Below are 15,553 nucleotides of genomic sequence, written 5' to 3' on the forward strand. Positions count from 1 at the left end.
AGTGAGCCCGACTCGGGCCTTGAACCCACGAACCATGGGATCATGACCTGAGGCCAAGTCAGACGCTCAACCGACAGAGCCACCCAGGTGCCCCAAACTCAGACCTTTCTGACTCCCAAACCTAGGAAGTTTCTACCAGCTCTGCTACTCTCCAAGCTGAATGGCAGTCAGCTCTTTCGTTGTCCTAAAGAAGAAGGAGGACGGGCCAAGTGGCCTTTTTGGAAACCTTCTCACGTCATGGTTATTCCCTCGTCATGAAAGCTTCACGTAAGATCCTTGTGTGAGGATATCCGACCCTGAAACAAGAGTGGGTCTGACTGCCATTTCAGACCCCTGTGCTAGAAGGCTGCCTATGGCCATTCACAGGAGGAAAAGGACTCTGCCAGAATGTTATTCCATCTCAGACTCATGGTAACCAGCCTCAGGACTGGGGAAGACAGTCCGCCCTGCCAAACTCTTACCAGTCACGGAGGCTCCCGGTGGACCCTAAACTATCAGCTCTAGTTTTTTATCTTGACAGTTCGCTGTGCACATTTTAAATGACTTGAACCTACCTGAGGCCACTGAATTTAGTTCAACATTCACGGACCACCATTCTTGGCCAGGTACTAGGAGGACTTAGGCACTGAGAGGGAAACGGGGCACAGCCCTTGCCCTTGGGGTGATGGACTGCGCCAGCCAACTTGGAAAGCACTTTTAGAGAAGAACAGGGGTGTGGGGAGCAGGGGAGCCACAGTGGACCCAGTCCAGTGGAGAGGAAGGCAGGGAAGAAATACTTCTTGGAAAATATGTAAAAGACTCCAGTGATGTCTAAAAGGCTCCCAATCCCAGAAGTAAAGTGTGAGTTCACAGATATTATGGAACTACTCTGTTTGTTAAGAGCCAAAGTCATAAAGGAAGAAGAGGGGGGTTTTGCTTGCTTTGATTTTTGTTTGCAACATTGATTGATTGATTGATTGATTGATTTAGAGACAGAGAGACAGAGCACGAGTATGAGTTGTGGAGGGGCAGAGAGAGAGGCAGAGAGAGAGAGAATCCCAAGCAGGCTCTACACTGTCAGCGCAGAGCCCAATGTGGGGCTGGAACTCATGAACCCTGAGATCATGACCTGAGTCAAAATCAAGAGTCGGACGCTTAACTCACTGAGCCACTCAGGGGCCCCTGTTTGCATTTTTTTTGAAAACCCTGGAAGATGTCCATCTATAGATGAATGGATAAAGACGTCGTGAGACACACACACACACACACACACACACACACACACACACACAGAGGACTATTACTCAGCCATAAAAAGAGTGAAATCCTGCCGTTTGCCACAACATGGGTGGACCTAAAGAGTATTATGCTAAGTGAAATAAGTCAGAGAAAGACAAATACCATGCGATTCCACTCATTTGTGGAACTCGAGAAACGAAACAAACAAACAAGGAAAAAAGAAACAAAAAACCAGACTCTTAAATACAGAGAACAAAGTGGTGGTTGCCAGAGGAGAGATGGGTGGGGGATGGGTGAAATAGAAGAAGGGGACTGAGAGGACACTTACCATGATGAGCGCTGAGTAATGTATAGAAGTGTTGAATCATTATATTGTACACCTGAAACTAATATCACACTGAATATTAATTGCACTGCAATAATAATAACAATACAAAAAATCCCCGGGGCAGACCTCCCCGCTTCACTAGCCAGGGCTGTACCCACAGGTGTGGAGGCTCCGACAGGCGCAGGCGATGGGAGCGGTCAGTTTGGTTTTCTTTGGCTGCACGTGCCAACGTGAGAATGAAGGAAAAAAGAAAAAGAGCAGAGGACGAAGAGTCTTTTGCTTGAATTCAGTTATTTCCCCAAAGCACTGCTCACACACCACGGGCCTCCATATTAGTTATTTCGTTTTTAATGTGTTTATTTATTTTTGAGAGGGAGAGAAGGGACAGAGCATTTTGAGAGGGAGAGAGGGAGGGGCAGAGAGAGAGAGGGAGACACAGAATCTGAAGCAGGCTCCGGGCCCTGAGCTGTCAGCACAGAGCCCGACACGGGGCTCGAACTCACGCACCGAACCGTGAGATCACGACCTGAGCCAAAGTCAGAGGCTTAACTGACTGAGCCACCCAGGCCCCCTCAAGCCTCCATTTTAATTGATGTCTGGGGTCCTCACTATGTGCCAGCAACAGCGTCGTATGCCTTATGTGTATTAGCTAATTGAAATCTTCAAAATGAGCCTGTAGTAGATACTATTATCCCCTTGTGCGGGGTGGGGGGGGGGAGTAGGGAGTGGGAGGCCGGCGGATCAAGAGCGCGGGTCTTTCCCCCTAAGCAACACCAGCTTCCGAACAGGTAGAATGTTTCGCTAGCCTGCCCTTACGTTGCATTCTGGTGATGGCCTCCTGGTTCTGCCAGGTTCCAGAACAGTGTCTTCCTTCTTCCTTCTGTCTGAATGTGTTTTCCTCTGAGCTGGCTCTCTAAGCGTGCTGTCACTGCAGCCACCTGTGTCTCCTGCCAGAAGCCGGAAAGGCAGAGCTAGAGGAGGGGCTCCCAGGGAAGGGGGCTGGGGAGACCTTGAAGCTTCCCGCTCTCCCTTGGCGTGGAGGTTCCCGAAGGTGTGGTCTGCCCTGGACGCTCTAAGTAGCTGGCCACCAAGCCACCCTTGGGCACAAACGCCATCCCTGTGGCTGCACACGGAACTGAATCTCCTAAAAGAACACAAGCTGTGACGGAACGACAGAGACGGTGCCCTCCGCCGGGACATCTAACTCGGTTCCGAGTGCGCATTTGTGCAGAAGTAGAGGCCGCGTTCGTAGACGGTCATGGGTGGGAGGGACCAGAAAGGGCACCCAGTTCAATGCCTTATGGGACTGAGGGGGAAAGGTGGACCCAGACAGGGGAAGGTGCCCAGATCCCCGGCGTCCTGCCCCCGCGTCCCCTTGCCGGGCTGGAGGACTCCGTTCCCTGAGGACAGGAGTTCTTTCCCTAAGACAGGGACCAGGACTCCGTTCCCCAAGAGAGAGAGATGGAAAGACTCCCGGGATGAAGGAGCCTTCCACCCTCTCCGCGTGGGCTTGTTTTTCAGAGATTCACGGACATACATTTCAGTTTTTTCAAAATGAATGCTTAAAATTCAAGCCTCCTTTTGTTCCGCTTGATCCTGGAAGAATAATTTTAGGGATTTCAAGATCTCACTTAACAAGCTTTACATCTTGATGAAATGCTGATTTTCATATTGTTTCCCAAACTGCACAGTTGCAGAAGCCACTGCCAAGTGAAAGCAGGATATTTCGAAGGAAAGCATTTAAAATTTAAATCCCTGGTGACAAGTCCGAGGGTGGACGGAGCGAGGCGCGCAGCAGTGAGGTTTCGCAGCCCGCGGAGAAAGGCGGCAGAGGCGAGAGACGCTGGGAGGGTGACCAGGGGGCCTAGCTCAGCCCCCGCTGGCTGCGTGACCTCCGAGGACAGGTCAGCCTGCTCGGCGTCCCCATGTGCGGAATGGGCTTGCTCGCGCTTGCTTTACGACGCGTGCGAGACAAGATGTGTGGAAACTGCTCAGTGGAGCTGAGCCGCCAAATACAATTCCGTCTGTAGACGATGGGAGAGTCTGGGCTGGCAGCGACGGTCCGGCTAGTTGCTGTGGCCTCCTGAGGTGCAGGTGACAAGAGACAAGCTGGAGAAAAGCCATGCCTCCCTCGGACAGCGCCTAGCGTTCCGAGTGTCGACGGCGGCCTTCAGTTCGGGGACGGTGGTAAAGGAGTGGGGAGCTTGGGAGACATCGTGATGGAGGAGGAAGAATTTGACCAGGAGTCAGGAGAGGGGCCTCCATGACTGGCGGTGTGACCGTGAGCGGGTCAGCATCCTCTGGGGCCTCGGGCTTCCTGCGCGGACACGGAACTAGTGGGTCAGAAATCGCATTCGGCATCTGGGTCATCGCCACTGCGGGTGCACCGATAAACCTTTTTCGAGTGAATGAATTGGTGATGGCTGTCCTGGGCCCCGTGTGGAGAAGAATCGGGAGGCCTCTTCTCGGCGCAGCAGCAACAAGCAGGAGCGGCCAAGGGCAAGGTTGGGGTGGCGCAAGGGCTTCACTTAGGGTCATAGGCCTGACTTTGGACTAGATGAGCTCTCAGCTCCTGCCTGTGGTGACCATCAGGCTCTGTGTCCACACAACATCAGAATCGCCCGCCGGAGAAGGGCTGCCCCATACGGCTGCACAGGCTGTGCCCTGCACAAATCCAGGGGGCACCCTTCCCATCGCCCACAGGGAGCACGGAGCCTCCCGGTATCCATGGGGCACAGTGGCGCCAGCTGGGAGATGGCAATGTGCCACCAAAGGAGCACTGGCTTGGGAATCCGGAGACCTGGCTTCTAGCCCCCCTGGGTCACAGCCGCCAACTCCCCGTAGGGCCACATTCCGGTCCTTCCCCCTCTGTGTTCAAATCGCTGGCTCCTTAGGGCTCTCCCTGGTCCAGGTTCTTGGATGTTATGAGGGTTCTGTTTGCTCTGCTACATGGCCAGGCCTCCAATCTGGGCAACTGGAACTTTTTTCTGTGCAGCTGGATCAGGGGGACTTGTGGGGGGTGGGGGGCGGGCTTCCGGCAGGAGGTAATCCCCTGCCAGCTCCGAGACGGTAGGGTGCCACACCAGACCCCTTGCCCCCTCTCAGGAGCACACAGGTGGCAGTGACCTTTGGATACGAGTGTGGGGTTGGTCCCCAGCTTTCTATCCCTGCTCAAGGGATGAGGCTAGCCCCTCCTTTGCTCCTGTCCATCCCCCAGTGTCACAGCAGTCTGCTGCACATGCCCCTCTGTGCCCTCCCTCTGAGCCTCTGTGTTGGCCATTCCTTCTTTTTTTTTTTTTTTTTTATTTTTTTAATTTTTTTTTTTTTCAACGTTTATTCATTTTTGGGACAGAGAGAGACAGAGCATGAACGGGGGAGGGGCAGAGAGAGAGGGAGACACAGAATCGGAAACAGGCTCCAGGCTCTGAGCCATCAGCCCAGAGCCCGACGCGGGGCTCGAACTCACGGACCGCGAGATCGTGACCTGGCTGAAGTCGGACGCTTAACCAACTGCGCCACCCAGGCGCCCCATGCCTGGAATACCTTCCCCTTTCCTCACACCTTATCCAGCAAAGTCCCACATGAGCATGAGCATCTCAGTGAGGCATAGCCTGACTCCCTCCCTCCCGGAGGTAACTCCTCTGCTCTCCTCTCCATCTCTGCCTCTGCCGCAAGGCTTCCCTACAGAGCACTGGACGCTGCATTGGTGTTGTCTTGTCCCCCCAGTGCCTGCGAGCTCTTTCGGGGGGTGGGCAGACAGCTGCACAAAATAGGAAGAGACCACTTCTATGAAGCACTGACCACGTGCCTGGCCTGTGACTAAGCACTCCGTGGGTATGGTTTCGGGGTTGTAACTAAACTGGACTTCATTTTAGAGAAGAGGAAACTAAGGCCCAAGGTCACGGCAAGTAAGTGGCAGAATGGGATCCCAGCTGTTTGTTGCCTTGGAGTCTGGAGGACCAGACTCCTCTCCTCGGCCATTCCTCACTCCCTCTCCAGGGCGGGGACCGGTCAGGTGGTCCTGGAGGAGAAGCTCTCTGAACATCCTGGGGGTGGACAGGGGCAGACGGAAACATGACCCAGGGACAGGAGCAGTTTTCTGAGGTTGCTGTTATCTGCATAGATCCGCTTGTGGTGCACTGAAATAAATTCCTTCCAGGGGGATTTTTCCTTCCTTTCTTCTTCCCTTCACGTCCCTTCCCTTCGCTTCACTTCCCTTCTTTCTCTTCCTTCCTTCCTTCCTCTCCCTTCCTTCCTCCCTTCCTTCCTTCCTTCCTTCCTTCCTTCCTTCCTTCCTTCCTCTCTCTCTCTCTTTCTTTCTTTCTTTTCCTCCCTTCCCCTTTCCTCTTCCTCTCCTCTCCTCCTCCTCCTCCTCCTTCTTCCTCTTCTTCTGTGTGTGGCAAGTGTTAAAACTAGTTTTCAAGCTCTGTTAATGAATGCCAGAGTGATTATGTTGATATCCCCATCAGTTATGCAGAAAATCAGGTAACCAGACTATTTACTTTATGTAATAGATGTGTGGGCTTCTCGTTCACTCTCTGAAAGAACATTCCTGAAAGGGTCATTTTTTATTTCCTGAGATGCCTTTTTTCCTAATTGCTTGAAGGTTTGAAAATTGCTCCCTTTCCCCCATTTTCATTCTGTGCAAATGCATTTCCTCGTGTCACATTTCCCTGACACCTCCGGTCCCCTGGAGAAGCAGGGCCCCTCCTCCAGCCTCCCACGTGCCTTCTGTCTCACCAGGAAAGCCTCCGCGCGATTCGAGATTTCAAACCAACTTGGAAGAAATAAAGCTCCTTTGGTTTTTCTCTTTTGTAAACAGATTTGACAAAACGAAGTGGGAAGAGCCCCAGACCGCATATGAGGAGAGCTGGCTTTTAATCTCAGCCCTGCCTTGAATTTGCTCAGTGATGGGCAGGTCCCTTTTCCCTTCTGTTTCTTTGAGTGTACATCGAGGGACGAAGACAATCTGTGGGTCTAAGAGGAGGAACAAGGGCCTGAGAATGGAAGGTCCTGGAGCCAGATTTTACTGGATTTTGAGGACATCTCTCTCTCCGAACTCCCCACCCGCCCAGTCTGCCTAGTGGGATAATCCCAGCTGTGACCAGGCCACCCTCACGGGAAACTCTGCGACCAGGGAGCCAGATTGTGGAAGGGTTGGCCCAGGCAGCTCCGGGTCCTTGGCTGGAGGTGGTCGGAGGGCTTGTCTACCCTACAAAGCAGCAGTACCCTTTGCTGGGTGCCCCTGCCTTGCAAACCACGTGCTCACGTGCCTGTCCCCAGGTGCTCCTCTTAGGTCCTCCCCCACCCCTGGCGATAAATTTTACGGATCTGAGCTGAGCGCACCCTCCTTTTTCTTAATTTTTAAGTTTTTCTTTTTTGAGAGACAGACACACGTACAGAGAGAGAGAGAGAGAGAGAGAGAGAGATACGTGAGGGAGGGGCAGAGGAAGGGACAGAAGCGCAAGCAGACTCCACACCCAGTGCAGAGCCCAACGCGGGGCTCCATCCCATGAACCGTGAGATCACGACCTGAGCCGAAACCGAGAGTCGGTCGCTTAATGGACTGAGCCCCCCAGGCGGCCCTGCGCGCACCCTCCCTGACCCATTTGGGTCCTGGATTTCATCCGACCATGCTGCAAAACAGAAAGAGCCCACAGGGTTTCCTAAAAGTGACCCCATCTTCACGGTGGCTGCAAAGGGGGCAGGCCAGCCGAACGGAGATTCTCCGGACTCGTGCCTCTGTCTGTCCTTTTTGTTTTTTTTTTTTTAATTTTTTTTTTTTCCCAACGTTTTTATTTTATTTTTGGGACAGAGAGAGACAGAGCATGAACGGGGGAGGGGCAGAGAGAGAGGGAGACACAGAATCGGAAACAGGCTCCAGGCTCTGAGCCATCAGCCCAGAGCCCGACGCGGGGCTCGAACTCACGGACCGCGAGATCGTGACCTGGCTGAAGTCGGACGCTTAACCGACTGCGCCACCCAGGCGCCCCAGGTCTGTCCTTTTTGAACATTGTGTATTTCCATCCTAAGAAGAGCCAGTCTTCGGATGCGCCTGGATGGGCGCAACTGAGCACATATTAAACACACGAGCCAAAGCTTTCAGTCACCCCCTGAGCTGGCTCAGCTGGTCTGCCCTTGAAGTGCCCATTCCTTCCCCTCCTGGGGAAGCTCCCCGGCACTGACTGTCCCCAGGCCCAGCCTCCCGCCAGCCAGCACGCATACACGGAACGCTTCACGAGCGGGAAACAAACTCCTGCTGTGTGAAGCCGCTGACATTTTAGGGTTCGTTGTTAGAGCAGCCAGCACTAGCCTAGCTGATTTGCTCGGTTGGCCTCTTACCACTCCCCTACGTAACTGCCCACGTGTCTTTCTCACCAGACTGGGAGCTCGGTGAGAAGGGGCCCGGTCTGGTTTGCCTGTATGTGTGGAGGGTGACGATCGTGTCTGCAACACGTGTTAATCGAACGAATGGACGTTGAAACGTGCCGGCTGTCGAAAATTGTAGCCAGAAAGAGAAGCTGAACGTGTTGTTTGACATCTTTCCCGTGAAAATGGGACCGGAAATCCTAGGAGGCTTCCTGGAGGAAGTAACTAGATCAATGGCAAGGGAAGAGCAAGTCCTCTGGCAGGGACCACAGTAGACATGTGGGGAGCTGAAACTGAAGGCAAACTGGCCTGTATGGGGGAGGGATGGGGTCTTTGGGAGTGAGAGGTGAAGCACCGTAAACATGACTGGGAGAAAAAGGAAGGAATGGAGGGGATCTGCACAAGCGCTCTCCCACCCCTTACCCTTTCTCCGCCCCAGGAGGACCTCTCCGAGCTTTTACAAAGGAGCCTCGGAGGCTGAAATATTTGCCCGAAGCCATGCCATGGGGGGACCTGGTCTGTTCCCACCCCAAGGTCCTGCTCTTCCCTTCGTCACACCCACAAGACGGGACTGCTCCACAGCAGAGAGAGGGGGCCACCTCCCACCCAGCCACAGCCTCTCCTCCCCCCAGGTGAGCAGACTGGCATGACTAGAGGAGCACTTAGACTCAGGACACCTGCGCCTAGGCCCGTCCCTGCCTGCGACTGGTCACCTGACCGTGAAACGGTCCCTTCTGTGAGGTTCAACTTGCCCCTCTGAAAAACGACAGACTGGGGCCAGAGGACCTCTAAAGGCTTCTCGCCGCACGGGATCCCCGGCCCTGGGCAGGAGCGTGTGAGCCACACTCTTACGTACGAAGGAGAGAGGTCTTTGCCAGTCCCTTACCAGTGGAGGGCTGGGAAGCACGAAGACCGTGGTGTGGGGACAGAGTCAGAGCAGTACAGCAGGAGGAGAGACGGGCCCTGACGGCAGCTATGTGCGGCCTTGGGAAGTGGAAAAACCCATCTGGGGAAAGAAGGTGCGGGCTTGGGGTCAGCAGCCCCAACTGTGCCTGCCGAAGAGCCCAGGCTCAAGCCCCCAGTGAAAAAGAGGGAGAGCTCTGCTTCTGTGAGGTCTTTTAGTTGCAAGAGACGCACACATAAACGTCTCTCTCTGGGAGCCAAGTGCATACCGTGAATGCTTTTGACAGAATGGTTCTCCTTCAGCATTCCTAGTGATTGAGATAAGTACATTTATTTCCCTCCCCATCACCATCTTCGCTGCTCTGGATATGGGACGAAGCTTAGAGTGGATGCCTTTTGGTAATTTACTTTTTCGTCGATTCTTTCATTCGGTGGATCTTTATTGAGCACCTGGCATCTTCCAAGTTCTGCGCTCGGTGGCAGAAATACAGTGGCAGGAAAGTCAGTCTTCGTGGAGTTGGCATAGCGGGCTGACCAGGCAGTGATAGTGGTTAAATATACAAGACTCTGTAAGCCAGGATTTCCCCAGAAGGCATGAAACCAGAGAGATGCTGAGACAATGGCCAGATAGAGGGCCTTACTTGAGGTAGAATGCCCAGGGAAGGCCTCTCTGGAAAGGGCCGGCCGAGCTAGGATGTGGCTGGTGAGAAGGAAGCAGCCGCACAAGGAGCTGGGAGGAGGGGCCTTTGTAAAAAGACCCGAGAGACCCCGGGGAAGACCGATGCTGTCTGGCACCCAAGGCCACTGAGCTTTTGCTACTTACTGCCTGGGGCAGAGGCATTCTGGGGACAAGACCCCCAAGGAAAGGCCACGACCAGGCAAACTCTCTGGGCCACAGGAAATCACAACCTCTGATTCCGGCGTCTGTCCTCATCAGTCCTGATGTTTGACAACTATTTCCTTCCCACCCCTGGCCCAGCCTCCAAGTGCAGAAACCCCGGAGCACGCCAATGAAATTGATTTAGTGCTGGCGGTACATTCTCTTCCCCAGCCTCGGGCAGGAGAGATTTACGGCTCCTGGAAATACTGCCCCTCCCTGCTTCCTGTAAATCTCCCACCACATTTCGGGCGGCTGGAGCTATTTGGGTAACCTTTATCTGAACCAGAACTTCCTCGCCAGGAACTTCAGAGGGTACCTCCAGGAAGGACGGGAGAACCCCAGGGGCTGGCTTGTTTTGGGGAGGATTCCAGGCCTGCTGAGGACAGCTGCTCGGCAGGCATCAGGCAGAGAACAGAGTTCTTCTTTGATGCCGTGACTGCCTTTGTGGGGTTGGCACAAAACCCCAAAGGAGCGTTTAGGGTTTATGGAGGGCGTGCGGATAGGCAGTGCGTTATTGAGCCTGAAAGCCGGGCCCCTGGAAATAAAAAGGATTCGGGGAATCGTCTGAGGCCAGATGCTCGGGGCTGCGAGGGAGCTGTGCATTGTGGGAGAAAGAGAACGGCTTTGAGTCAGACGGGTCTTGCAGATGTTATATTATATTATATATCAACGTGTTCACGGGCTGTCTGCCTGCCTGGAATCTCGTCTCTGTGAGGCCAGGTCTTTGATCATTCCCAGATATATCCACAGCACCTAGAACCACGCTTGGCTTGTCATTAGCACTCAGTAAGTAACTGGTGAGTGCATCGGTAATTCCAGAATATATTCTGGCCCCCCAGTGTGTGACCTTGGGCAAGTCACTGCCTCTCGGAGCCTCAGTTTTTTTTCTCTAAACATTGGGATAAGGACGGATCGATCAAAATGTGAAAGGAGCTGCTATTTGCTTAGACACGTTCAGTAAATGTTCTCTCCCTTCTCTTTCGTCTGCTGCCTCTCTCTGAGGCCTGGGACTGAAGACAGAAAAAAAAAAAAAAAGCCTGGGTGCTGTGCTGTCAAAGCGGTAGGCGCTGAGCCTCCCGGGGTGGGCACCTCCCAGGTCACAGGGAGACCTCACACTGGTCAGGTCACTTAAAACGTATGTTTCTTTGGGATTCTGGGACCGAGAGATTTTTAAAGTCGCCTGGTGCACAGAGGCGCTGTGGAAGGGCTTAGTGGGGGGGTTGGGGGACCTTCGCAGCCCTGCAGGAGGCTGAGGGAAGGGACAGCCCGCCGGGGTGGCCGCGAACTGCGGGAAAGGGCACAGCACTCTGAGTTCCAGGACAGAGTCCCCCTGAGCAGCTGCCAGGCGGGAAGCCTTCTGGGACCAGCTCTTCCTTTGACCAAAGGGAGCAGGACGCGTGCCCCCGGAGCACCCACGTCCCCTCTCTGAGAGTGCCGTCCCTTCTCCAAGTGCTGCCGCCCCAGACCTCAGAGGCCAGGTCTGCACCTTCCTCCTCTTCTTTCCTAGGCTCCTTTCACAGAGCCAGGTGACACAGGAGGGGGCTAAGAGCGGTCCGACCTCCCCCGGGGCCTGTGGTGACATTTATCCCGAACAGGCTAGCCAGTGGCTGCTGTCTTTGCCCAGAAGGAGTAAAAGCAGCAACACTGAAATTGCTTCAGTAAACAGCCCAGTCAGAGCAAACCCCGGGCCTCATTAACCACAATTAGGATTTCTGCTCCGGCTTCCAAGGAACTCGGCTTGGGACCCAAGACTGTTTATTTGAATAAGACCGTGGCCGGGGCTGTGGGAGGGGAGGGACAGAGGTGGAGGTGGAGGTCAGGCGGCAGGCGTTGGATCTGTCATTCTGGACACTTTAATAATGGGAAAACCTTTGACCTGAGCCCTCCCAGATCCCTGGATTCCAGAACCCAAATGACTACAGGGACGGCAGTTTTGAATCTCCCTCAAATTCTTAATTGAATGGGATAAGGTACCCCAAAGTGCCCTGGGCCTAGCAAGGACTCAGGAGACGCTTGTTACCTCTTCGCAGTTTGGTCACGTCTAAACCACAAAAAGGAAAGCTCATTTTTCACTAAAACGCTTTGTTCGGGTCACGGTATCTTTCACTTGGCCATTCTTTTTTTTTTTTTTTCTTTTCTCCCTGTATGAAAAGCAAACAAGCAAATGAACCACCAGATCTCTGATAGTACGGCTTATCTTTTAGGTTCTGAATACTGCATTTCTTCTAGCATTCCCCTCCCCCGCCCCTGAGATTCTGTTCAACCTAATTTGTACCTCGGATCCTGGGAGCCCCGTCCACTTCCGTTATCCCGCACGGCGGTAACAGAGCTAACGTTTTTCTTAGGGCTTTGCCGTTCGCAAGGTGTTTCTTTTCCTCCGCATAGCTTTTCTTGTCGGAGCCTCCCAAGAGTCATTTCACGTTAGCGTTATTAGTGTTTTCACTTTAGATCAGCGCAAAGAGAGGTTCCGAGAGGCTAGGGGGTCCTGCCCGCTATCTTCAGGCCAATAAGGAGCTCCCTGACCGCGAAGCCATTCAGCTAACAACCACTTACGGAGCACCTGCACAGTGTGGGCACTTGAGATACAAAATGAATGACACGGTCCCCGCTCTCCACGTGCTCGTCCTCTGGTGGTTTATTCGGCTGAATTTCCGTGGATCTCTTCCAGGAGCTTGCACCGGACTGGATGGGGTCCAGTTGCTGGTGTTGGCTGGTTGGCTCGGCGAATGAGCGAACGTGGGACGTTTCAGGCTCCGCCAGCTCCCACTGGGCCGGGGCTGGGGCTGGAAGCCTGTGTGCTGGGGACACGGCACTCATACTCTTAGGACCAGGGATCAGGGCACAGCTGGCTCCACGTGCCTCCCTGGTGAACCACAGAGTCGGACGTGCCTAAAGAGGGTCGGAGCCAGACCCGCAGACCAGAGAAGACCTCTGCCTTTAACCTGACCCAGGGGTCCTCGGGCCAGGCCACCCAAGGTTCCAAATGGGCTAACAATACTAATGGACAACCGCCCTGGGTCTGAGCAGAGTCCACGGACACATTCATCCAATTCTAAGTGAAAAGCAGGCTTTATTCCCTGAAACTTGAATGATTACCTGCCAGCCTATATGTTTTTGTAGAGATCTAGAAAATATAGCTGGAAGGTTGATTAGAAGTCAGCAGCAAACTTTCTTTTGTTGGGTGAGAAAGCAGGCCAAAAGAGAGTTTGTCTAAGCTCATTTGGCATATTCTAGGACATATTGTAAGATGGGGCTGGAGACCGGAATTGGATAGGGAAAGAGTCTCAGCTCTCCGTTGACTTCCTGTGTGACCTTGAGTGCACCCTCTATCTCTGGGCCTTAGTTTTCCATCTGTAAGATGGGAGGTGGTCACTGTAATCCTTCTAGCCGTAAAAGGTAAGTGAATCTAGATTTTATACTCCATGTGCAAAGATTAGGCTGTATGGAATATTAGGTACCAATGTAATGAGCTACGATAATCACCAGGCGGATACGTTACCTTTTCTCTGATTAGGTGATCTGGAAAGGGGAAAGGACCTCCTTGTAATGGTGAGTTGAATTCATGCAGGCTTTTAAAGAAGTTTAAAGAAAGGCCTTTTAAAGGAGTTGAAAGAAAGGCCTTGTGACATAGATCAGTACCTGGTCAATGCCAGGCTCTCAAACATTTGTCGAATGAATGAAAGGGAGTTCCAGGTGTGGGTTCTGAGGAGGCCTGTCTACAGATGGACGTCAACTGGTCAAACATATGCAGGTCACTGGGAGCTGGTGAGTGCAGAGATGAGGGATGGATAGGTAAATGGGCACAACATACACCCGAGACCCCGACCTAAGAGGCTCCGTTGGTGATGTTCTCTCTGAGGAGTACCTGGGGTCTGTGCTCAGAGCAGCCCAAGGTAGCAAGCCAAGCCCTATTGCCACCCAAAGGGCCCCCTTTGTGTTCACCTGCTTCAGACCAGGGGCCTCTCCTTGGCCGCTGTGGTCCCTTGTCCTCCGAGAGCTCTCCGGGGACATGCCATGGGGAAACCCCAGTGGAGCGTGAAGGTTGAGAGCAAAGGCCCGTGGGAGGAAAGCACAGACTTGACCAGTCCAAATCCTCAGCCCTCAGAGCACATGCTCACCCCTCCCCACTTAACTTCTTGGGGCTCCCATGGAAACTTTTCCTTCCCTCTGCTATACTCTCACCTGCTTCTCATGCAAGTGCGCGGTTGGCGCTTTCCCTTGCTGAACTGGGAGGCTGTGTGTCGTCTCCATCCCAGCGCCTTCCCTGACTCAGGGCCAGGCTGGGTTCGTGGTCATGCAAGGAGTGGCCGAATGAATAAACGGCTGATTCTACCACCCACAGTGGGTGGATCCCCAAACGGCAAAGGACACTGAGTAAACAAGTGTGGCCCTCCATTGTGGTTGATAACGTTTTTCCAAATGGGACTAACAGTGTGTATCTTACATCATGGTACGGAAAAAGGTTTTAGGTTTGAACAGGAATACTTTCTTTAGCAAAAAAACTTTCGTCTTTGCATGACCCTTTCCAGTTTTTAAGGTTTTATCTTGATTCTCTCCTTTTGTCTCAGAGCATCTTTGATAGAAGCTGGGATGAGGATCATCATCTCCCATCTGGGGAAGGCACCGAGGCTCGCGGAAGTCAAGTGACTCATCCAGGATCACGTTGAGGGTCAGGGACAGCCCCGGGGTCAGACCCAGCTTTCCTGGTTCCCCGTCCTGGGCTCTCCCCAAGTCATGGTCTTCTATTTCTACATTCCCCCTGTGGCCATGTGTAAAAGAAGCTAGGAGGCAAAGAAAGGTTTGCTCAAAGAACGCTTAAAAAGAATGATGTTCTTAATTAATAACAAAAGCAAACGCACACTCTTAGTGGGTTCATAAACAGCAAGCTTCAACCTAATTGATTAAAATGCCCTGGCACCAAATTAACAATGACTTCAAAAACAATGAAATCCAGCCAAGGCCACAATAAAACCGTTTCCCCCCTTTTTAATTATCTTTGTTGTTTTCAAATTTGCCTGAAACTCTTCTGTATGTCTGGGCAGGTCGCACCTGCCACTGTGACCAGAGCGGGAAGGCAGTGCGTGCGTGTGTGTGTGTGTGTGTGTGTGTGTGTGTGTGTGTGGAAGCCCACAGACAGGGGGTTTACTCTGAAAGTTGCCAGCTCTGTGACCTGGAGCAGGTCACCAAATGACGGTAGCCCTCAGCATCTCCGCCTTTAAAATGTGGAGGGCAACACCTGTTGTATAGACTCAACGCGGAAGATATAGGTAAAACAGCCAGCAGAGGGTCTGGCACATGGTAGGTGAACGATAAATGGACATTCGCTTCCTTTTTCTGCATATGGTCCTTAAAGGACCTCAGAGACACTTTAAACACAGGAAAGAGAGGTCGCACTGCCCAGGGGTGGAAACCTAATGGCCAAACTCCGATGCCCCATGTTACCTGTTTCCTGCAGGACTTTTGCGATCAGATCCTCTGTATGTGATGTGACATGAGGCATGTCATGTAACCTCTCCGAGCCTCAGTTTCCTGATCTGCTAAATGGCCATCCCAATACCGACATTGGTGGCCAGGCTCGTGAATGGTGGCTGTCGCTATCACGTGGACTACAAGGGGGGTTTGGAAGAAGGTGTCAGACAGCCAGATTCAAGTCCTAATTCTGCCACGTACAGGCATGCTGTGTCTGCTCCGGGGCCGTGTTTTCGTCGTCTCTAGAAGACAGAGAATGAATCTTGACTCGCCCACCTGCAGGACAGCTTCGGGGACCCAGGAGCCCAGGGATGGTGTCCACCTTGGCTGCACATCACGGCCACCCAAGGAGCTCAACAACTACTCAGTGCCGGGGATCCACCTGC

This window comes from Puma concolor, chromosome A3 (genome assembly GCF_028749965.1).
Source record: "Puma concolor isolate L17-30 chromosome A3, mPumCon1.1.hap2, whole genome shotgun sequence".
NCBI lineage: Eukaryota > Metazoa > Chordata > Mammalia > Carnivora > Felidae > Puma > Puma concolor.